Below are 9,302 nucleotides of genomic sequence, written 5' to 3' on the forward strand. Positions count from 1 at the left end.
TACAACTAACAACGGCTTCAAGATAAATTATGAAAACCAAATAGCATTTTATTTCCCTGAGAATAAAACATTACATCTGAAAATTGGAGAAAAGGTATCACTCACAGTGTAACAGGACTCTCATTTATTCTGATTTATTGAGCAGCCTTTTGATTTTATAATAGTGTACACATCATGGGTATTCAGATGAAGTTGTGCTTCATTAAGTTTACTGACAATCTATAGTAGTCTAGGTTTCTTTTTTTTTTTTTATTCTTTTCTTCTTAATTTATTTTTTAATACATTTTTATTAATTTATACATATTACATCTCAGTTGTTAGCCCATCCCATGTATCCTCCCATTCCTCTCTTCCTCCCACTTCCCCCCTACTCCCCTCCCCTCCCCTAAGTCTGTGTCTGAGGGGGACCTCCTCCCCCTGAATATGCTCATACGGTATCAAGTCTAAACTCTGTGTTTGATGGGTTTGTAAATGTATTTTTTATTTGCTCTTCAATGCATATATGTGTGTGTGTGTGTGTGTGTGTGTGAAACAAATGTTCATAAATATCCCATATTAAAATTTTTATATTAAAATTTATTTGATGAAATTTATGAGCAAAATAAAATTTTGAGATATAATTTCTGGAGTTTCTATGGTAGAAATGCCATTTCTTTTAAACATTACCTGTATATTGACAATGCCTTTCAAAATACCCACACTTAATATATCTGGTCCTTAGAAATTATAATCTTCAAATGAGGGACAAATGTAGGGACATTACAAGAGATAAAATCCTACCATGAAAATATGAAAAATACCAAAGCCAGACATTTCCACCAATTCTTTGATAGTAGTGTTACTTTGTAAAGTAGAGAAGTAAAAGTGAAAATCTCATAGTTGACATAAGATGTCAACTAGAAATTGGCTAACAGAAATCTAAATTTTATTGAATTATCAAATAAAACCGGTGAGTTGTGGCTATCAATGGCATTGGATTTAGTGGATTTAGTGGAAGTGAATCACAGCTTGTTTGGGAAGTCCTCTGGCCTTAGTATCTCACATCAAAACACACTTGTGTGACTCAATGGTGAAACAAGGAGAAAATCCTGATGGTTTTACATCTAACAGTAACAAAAATACTAAATGCTGGAAGGGAAATAATTATTGTTACGTTGAAGCATACACGTGAGAATTTATTTATCCCCTTCGCTAAAGCAAATAAGATATACAGCCTAACTACCCATAAAGGAAAACAAAAATTTAAGGCTGAATAAAGAAAAAAATTGAGTCTCAAAATTGGCAGCATTATTTTTAATGAGGATTCAAAACTTTTTTTAAAGCTAATTTATACTACATTAAAATTATGAACTTTGTTTCCAGATCCTGGCTATTTTGAGTAAAGCTGATATGTACATAATTGAATAAGTACACTTGTTGTATGATGGCATGCCTTTGAGATATATATAGACCCATAGTGGTATAGATAGATATCAAGGTACAGTTATTTCCAATTTTCTGAAAAAGAGCCGCATCGATTTTCAAAGTGGTTGTACAAGTTTGCACTCCCACCAGCAATGGAAGAGTGTTCGTCTTTCTCCATAACCTTTCAGCATGTGGGGTCACATGGTTTTTTTACCTTAGCCTCAGAGTCATTTTGATTTGCATTACCCTAGAGAACGTTCAACATTTCTTTAAGTGCTTCTAGGCCATTCTAATTCCTTTGTTGAGAAGTCTCTGCTTAGCTTTCTGCTGCATTTTTAAAATTGGGTTATTTTTTTGTTGGTACAATCCACAGACCCGAAGATAAGTAGCAAGAAGGATCCAAGGGACAAAGCTTAAATTTCACTCAAAAGAAAAAATAGAATAAACAGAGATAGTGGATGAAAAGAAGGGACAGGGTAGGAGAGGAAACTCCATGGGAACCAAAGTTTAAGGGAATACACCTTAAAGAAAACAACCGTTTTCATTTACAAATCTATTTTCCATATAATGTCAGGAAGATACTTTTCCTGGAAAAAAATGGTTTTTTTTTGAAAAAATGTTTTATTCTGGTATTTTATGTAAAACTTAAAAGAATCAATAAAATTCAAATGCTTCTTATATTTTCTCCAAGAGAATAACATGATCATCTACTTCATTTTACATATTATGTGTAGCCATTCCAACTAAAATTATAAAACACATTTTTACTTATTGAGTTCAGTTTAGGTTCTACTTATGCCCTATATTATATTTATTTCAATGTCTGTATATTGGGGGATAGGGTTCCTGAAAATTCAGACTTTTCCAGTTAAACAACAATGCTGTTACCTGCTTTGTTTCATTTAGGTGTCTTAAATGTGTCATAACTTGATCTTTATGCCTTCAATACAAGTTGTAGAAAGGACTTACTAATTATAAAGTTGAATTGTACAATACACATATTTTTCCTCAAGCATTCCCAACACTTGCCACCTCCATTTACTTGAAATAGGACACCTGAATACAATCTGTGTAAATTGCAGCAGTTGCTGTTCTGACCACATCTGTCAACTTATATAGGCTAAGACCTATGCAGGTCTCTTAGAGGCAGGATCATATTTGTCTGATAATAGTAATTAATTCAAGCTCCAGAAATTACTCTGGTTGTAGTCAAGGTTTTAGTTTTAATATATTGTTCTATTAAGATTTAATAGAATAATAAAAGATTTATGTCTATAGTACATAAAAAGTGATCTTGTTTGAAGACTTTAGTTTGCATCTACTTGTAAATATCTGTTTGGTTATATAAAGCTTTGTATTTCATGATATATAATAACCTACCTCTGTATCATTTCCTATCTCTGCCTATCTATCTATCTACCTATTTATCTATCATCTATTTATCTATCTATCATGTATTTATCAATCTTCCTATTTATCTACCATCCATCCTTCTACATATACTCATCTATCATCTATATTTTTCAATATATCTATTTTTCTATCTATCTATCTATCTATCACCTATCTCTTAAGTCTATCATTTTTATATCTATAAATATATATCACCTATTGATCTATTTATCTATCATATATCAATCTACTTACTTGTCATCTACTTGTAGATATTATGTTACATATAGATATATAAAAGAGTAGATTATTTATAATTATGCAATATTCTTAATCTATCATGAATGCAATTTGAATATGTTTTATAAATTTGTCATTCACTCCTACTTCCATAGTAGGACCCTGTTATTCTTGTACCTCAAGAGACTGGTATAACATTACAGTCTTCATAATTTGTCATGATGAAATTAAAATATATAAGATGGCTTCAACTATCGGACTAAATATTCCTTTTTATTAAATTTCTGTTGAATATCTTTAAAATCTCAAGAAAAAAACCTCCATGTTGTGTTCCTTGTTGAGTGCAGCAGGGTAGCAGTGATCTTGCTCTGCTGAGATCAGGGTCACTATGCCAAGTGTCAGCTCTACACCAGCTGCAGTGCATGTCTACCAGTGTAGTTCCTGAAATGCAATGAGTGAGATAATAATGATGCATGAAGTCTGAAGTGTGTTTGTATGTTGTCTCTTTCTTTTGTTTAACCAAAATTAATTGTGACAATAAGAGGAGCACTGTCAGGAAGGTTGCAGACTGTGACTGAGACTAAATAACCCGATGGTATGTGAGTGAGGCACACCTATAAGCCATTGTCCAGGTTTCTCAGCCACACTGAGTATTCCTCTGTCCTGTTTTCTGCAAATCAATGTTTTTTTATTATTATTACCAAACTGTAATTCTGTTCACTTTTCTTATGCCAGATGGTCTCACACTCTGCACATGTTTCCTTGTCAGTTTCTCGGCTGTCACGTTCTTTAGCTGATGCCAATTTTCAGTCAAGGACAGGTAGCATGGCTGTCTGGCTTTCACACCAAGTACCACTGCAATGTTACTGCTCTACAGCTTACAGATCTTTCTTTCTGAGGCTATATGTCATTGTTTTTCAATTTACATTTGAAATGTTTCACCCTCTATCACTTGGTGCACAGCTTTTCCGATTAAAAATAATTGCTTATGAGCTGGGAGCCCTTACGAGCATCTCCTTTCCTAGGGGTATAAGGTTTTAGATCATCCTGTGCCAAAGATTTTTTCATAAATACACTCCAAGTAAAATCCTATGTCCCAATTCTGTATTGAGCTTCTCAAGGAGGTAGTGTGTTGTACAAATATGTATCATTGGTGCAGGTATTGTGTATACCATGTGTGACTCAGGTGTGAGATGGTTGGTCCAAGTTTTGTGCCTGCTTTCTTCTGGATACATACTAGTTAGTTAGTTTACATAGATACTCTAATAGAAAAACAGACTTGTATATTTTAAATTGTGTAAATTAATTTTCGCATACTGCTAGGTATTTTAATATCAGAAATGAGTGTGCCAGGATGTGAAGCATCTGGTGGGAGCTTTCTTTGTCTATTGCAGATGGTTCGTTTTGTGGGGCCCTGTAAAGAGCCATGAAAACTACAAGAGGAATTCCAAGGGATAGATACATTTGATCGTTTACTGTAAGGACTCTATCCATACCAATACCTCAGTTCAATGGAAGAACCATGTCTGGAGACTGGCCTGGTGACCTACTGTATAGGAACACTTGTTATGTAAACATCAGGACGTGCATTCAGATTCTCAGCACCTACATAATAAGCCAAGCATTGTCCCATCTGTAACTCTAGCAAGTGGGGGTGGACTGATTACTGAGTATGGAGATCGTGTCAGGCCAACTCCAGAATCATTGAATGTTCATGTTTCCAGATAATAAAGAAAAGAGTGACAGAAAAGAACACATCCTTTTCTGGTCTCCATGTGTGTCTGAGCATGCATAGCCACACAAACATGCTCAACACCTCAACACACACACACACACACACACACACACACACACACACATACACACACACACACACACACACACACACACACACACACACACAAGTCAAAACTAGGTTTCAGGAGATTATATTTGTGCTTCAGAAAATAGAAATTGAAGGGTTAATATTATTTCAGATTCTTCACAGAAGCACAACCAACTCCAAGTTTTTTTCATCTCCAAGTTTCCATTGACCAGGTTATGACTAGTATAATTTATACACTGTTTATTTATCCCCATGAGAATCTTTCTTACACGACCTTATCGTGTGTTGCATGTGTACTTGATATCTGCTTGGTTAAGAATGCACCTCAAATTGTACATACTACAAATTAAAATTATGATCTTTGATATTATACAATATATTCTGATTCACTCAACCACCACCATAAATAATCTGGAATGCAAAAAAATTTTTGCTCTCTATCCTTCCGTCATCGGATGCCTCACTAATCAGGTCTTGATCAAACCTTGCCAATTGAACACCAGAGATCACCATCCCAGCTTATCTTCTCCACGTCTACAGCACCATGATTTCCTGTACTTGGTATATCAAAATCTCCTCTTGAATATGGGTTTTTTTTTTTAAATTAAATCTTGTCTCAGGAAATCTATTCTCCACACATCTCAAGAGAGATTTTTCACCTTAAGATATAAATCTGATAGTGTCACCAGCCTTAGCAGGATATTCTTCTTCAATTTCCTCCTACCTATTTTCAACATTTCAAATACTTCATCTCTGTCTGAGTCATGGCCTTTACAGATGGATCTACACTAGAACAACTTTCCCCAACTCCCTTTGCAGTGCTCATCTTCTATCGAGGCTTGTAGCAGGGTTGCAGCTAAATCCTACAATTAAGAATCAAGTCACATTTCATATGCATTATACATTTATAATTAGGTTCTAACTCTGTACCTATTTTCTTCGGATTTCCTGAGTGCTGTTCAATAAACTCGGTTACTGAGAAAGTAAAACGTATCTGAGTTTATGCACTGTGAAATTTGTTACCCTGTGCATGCCCATTTACAATGGTTTCTCATTAAGTATTTGGTGAATTGATAAGCAGCTTCATGATGTTATTTTAAAAGTTTTCCTTTTGTCATTTGGAGTTTTCTAACTTTTTGCTATATTAATACAATAGCTGGAATTTTTGGACTCCAGATATAAATATAATATTCTATTTCTAATTATATATATATTTAAATATATAATTATATAATTACACACATATATATGTATATATATGAATATATGATAGACAGAGAGAGTGAGAATTTCTAAAATCCATAAATCAGAATTAACTTCACAGTAGAATAAATTTGATATTAGAATGAGAAATTTCTAGAACCCATGAAAACTCTAAAATGTGATTTTGATGACTTCTATTAGCTGTCTGGTAACAGTACATATTTTTTCCCTGTTTTGGTCAGATAATATATATTTTTCCTACATAATTCTTATTGTGGGTCCAGTAGTATCATTCAGCAGTTAAAATGTTTTCCAATGAAATTGATCAATCTGATCCTGACACTTGGAACCAAAGGTAGGAGAAACTTGAATTCTGCAGGTTGTCTGTTGACAACATTTACACCAGTGTGTACTCTCCATCTCTCTAGTCTCCTTCTGTCTTTATCTCTCTGTCACTGTTTCTTTCTCCATCTCTCACTCCCCCACACACTAAATAAAATATAAATTTTAAAGTAAATACTTGGCTTCCCTTCACACCCAGTATTTAGAATGGAATGAATGGTACTTGCTGTTATTATGTTAGGAATAAAAATCTCAAGAGCCAATAGAGTCAATCAACACCAGTGTAATACTTTTGTACTGTACTTTCTCTTAATTTGCTGAATTTTCTGAAGTTCTAATTCTAGCTTCATATAGATGCTCTTCTTCTTTAGTCTCAACTGACTTCTCTTCCATTTCTATGCCTGTTACCCTCATTATTTATGTCAACATCACTAAACTTTGTCTTAATACTGACTTTCTATTCATTCTACAGAGGGGACTAATGTAGGTTCTAGTCTCTGAAATTCTGGTACAGAAATGTACATACATTGCCTAATTGCAGATTTTTTCCTGCAGTTTCAGTTGCCCTTGGGCAACTGCCATTCTCATATCTCCATACGATTTGGTGTATCATCCATAGGCCAATAGCATCCTAATATGACATCACAATGGCTGAGTTTCTCACTACTCTTATCTCATGATGCACTGTATGATGCCATAGCCTCACAGAAGCCTCATTGTAGAGCTATAACCTATCTTGAAAGAGAAACTATCTCTAATTTTTATTACAATTACTTTTTATAACTATTTTCTTTAACTTACTGTTGCAAAACTCTTATGGAGTCTAATCTGTACATTTAAATTGATCATAGTTATCTAAGACATGTATCTGTCATATATACTTGATTTGTTATTATTAGATTTGGCTTCAGAGAATTACACATGTACCCAAGTGCTTGTAATTTATGCCCAGCAGTGTTTAGATAAAATTAAGAAAGTATACCTGTCTGTCTGTCTTTCTGTCTGTCTGTCTATCTATCTATCTATCTATCTATCTATCAGCTATCCATCTGTCTATCTCTCCAATTCTCTCTAATCCCCTATCTCTGTGTGTGATGTGTATGTGTGTTGTTGTTGTTGTTGTTGTTGTTGTTGTTTTGTGTGTGTTGCCGAGTTGTATGCACACATGTCTGGGCATATGAGTGAGTTATTAGAAGATTGTACTAAAAGATCCTCATCAACCATAAATCTCTGCTTCATCATACTTTAGTCAGGCTAGTGTCTGAGCCTTCTAGGCAAACTTGCTGTTAAAAACCTGTCACATTTCCACTAAAATCCATTGTTATCAACAATACCATGAAAATACCAAATCTGTTTAGTAAGGTTCTTATGGCTCTCAGTCTCACTTCCTTTTTAGTAGCTTGTTGGATTTAGCACCATCTACTATGAGTGAGGTGACATCTGATTTTCCTGGTCTAAAGAAACGCTATTTATCAAGCTTTGCAACATTCCTCCCTCTATCAGATGTTTCTTTGTAATTTTTCATACACTAATCTTTTCTTCCCTTTCTCCTGTCTGATAAATTCTCATTCCTTTATCAAATTATAGAGGTTGGTCCTAATCTCTTTCCCTGGTTAAAAAAAAAAAAGCATTGTCTCAGACCCACTCTCCATCATAACTATCCTAAATAAACTGCACCTTGTAAAGCTGCATATGTCACTGAAATTTGTTTTTATTTAACAGGAGTTCATATATTGCTATGGAAGAAGAGAAGAATAAATATGAAAAAATTGAGACACAATTGGAATGAACAATTAGAACATCTAGAATGTTCTTTGAATTTTTACAACAAATATTTAATGGCGAGAAGCTGCGTGAGACCCCCAAGGATCAGAAGACAGTCTGGTTCTCAGGCTGCAGCATCGGCACAATTATTTCATAGTTTTGTTTTTGAAACATGGAGTGTTTATCGACTTACAATGATGTTGAAGAAGGAAACTGGTGTAGCTGTTCCAAAACGACTACATGTGAAAGTGAAGGAATTTCAAAAGAATAAAAAGATTGTTATAATGTTCTAAATACGAACATCTTGATTCCCCTAAGTATGCCTTATCCTGAGGTCTAGGATAACTACTTGGCATTAAAAAGGTATGCTGTGTAAATTACTTTTAACATCATTATAATAATACCTGAAAAAAAAAAACAATTTAACGAGGGAAGAGTTTGTTCTCCTCTAGTGGTGATACACGTCTATAACCTCAGCACTTAGGAGGTACAACCAGGATGATGGAGAGTGCAAGGTTGTCTTCAGCCACACAGAAAGCTCAAGGAAATCAGACTGTGTCATGGGCTTTTTCTCAAAACAAAACAAAAATATAGAAAAATAAAAAGGAATCGATAAAATATATTAAAGTATGTTAGGATCATCTGATGTGGATTATTAATCCAATATCATTTTATGATGTATGAAGCATTAGTTAATGGAGTAAAGATGACAATATTTAAAATATATTCCTTAGAGTTAAAACTCTTGGTCTGAAAGTACATTAGTTCAGAAAACAGCCACAAAAATATTATTATGCTGAATATATCTCCTTTTTATATCTTATAATTTCCTGTAAAATTTGCCTTTTCTGTAAATACTTAAACATTTAGCATTTAATATTTTAACTCCAGGGTTTATTTAAAGTCAGACATGCCATTTGCCTTCCTCTGTCTCCCAAATCCCCTTTTGCCCCCACAATATTACTTGGTGATACATGAAGGAGCTAGGAGCTCTTGTTTAAACCAAGAGAGGATCTCTTGGGAGATTAAGCTAAGGCAGTAGAACAGGGAAGGTCAGTCAGTTATTATAGGAATGTTACAAAAGCCAATGTTATCAAAATAAAATAAAATTTCCCTGGGGTCTGGACACACA

The 9,302-nt window shown here is 34.1% G+C and overlaps 1 long non-coding RNA gene across 1 annotated transcript in view; it reads left to right on the top strand.

Moving 5' to 3' along the window:
* LOC311608896 overlaps positions 1-8,527 on the top strand; it is a 31,224-nt gene extending 22,697 nt beyond the window's left edge. Inside the window, exon 4 of the long non-coding RNA XR_014783175.1 lies at positions 8,129-8,527. This is a non-coding gene — a long non-coding RNA (uncharacterized lncRNA). The remainder of the gene's footprint in view (positions 1-8,128) is intronic.
* Positions 8,528-9,302: the final 775 nt, after the last annotated feature.

This window comes from Acomys minous (genome assembly GCF_964271855.1).
Source record: "Acomys minous genome assembly, chromosome: 11".
In the NCBI taxonomy this organism is placed as follows: domain Eukaryota; kingdom Metazoa; phylum Chordata; class Mammalia; order Rodentia; family Muridae; genus Acomys; species Acomys minous.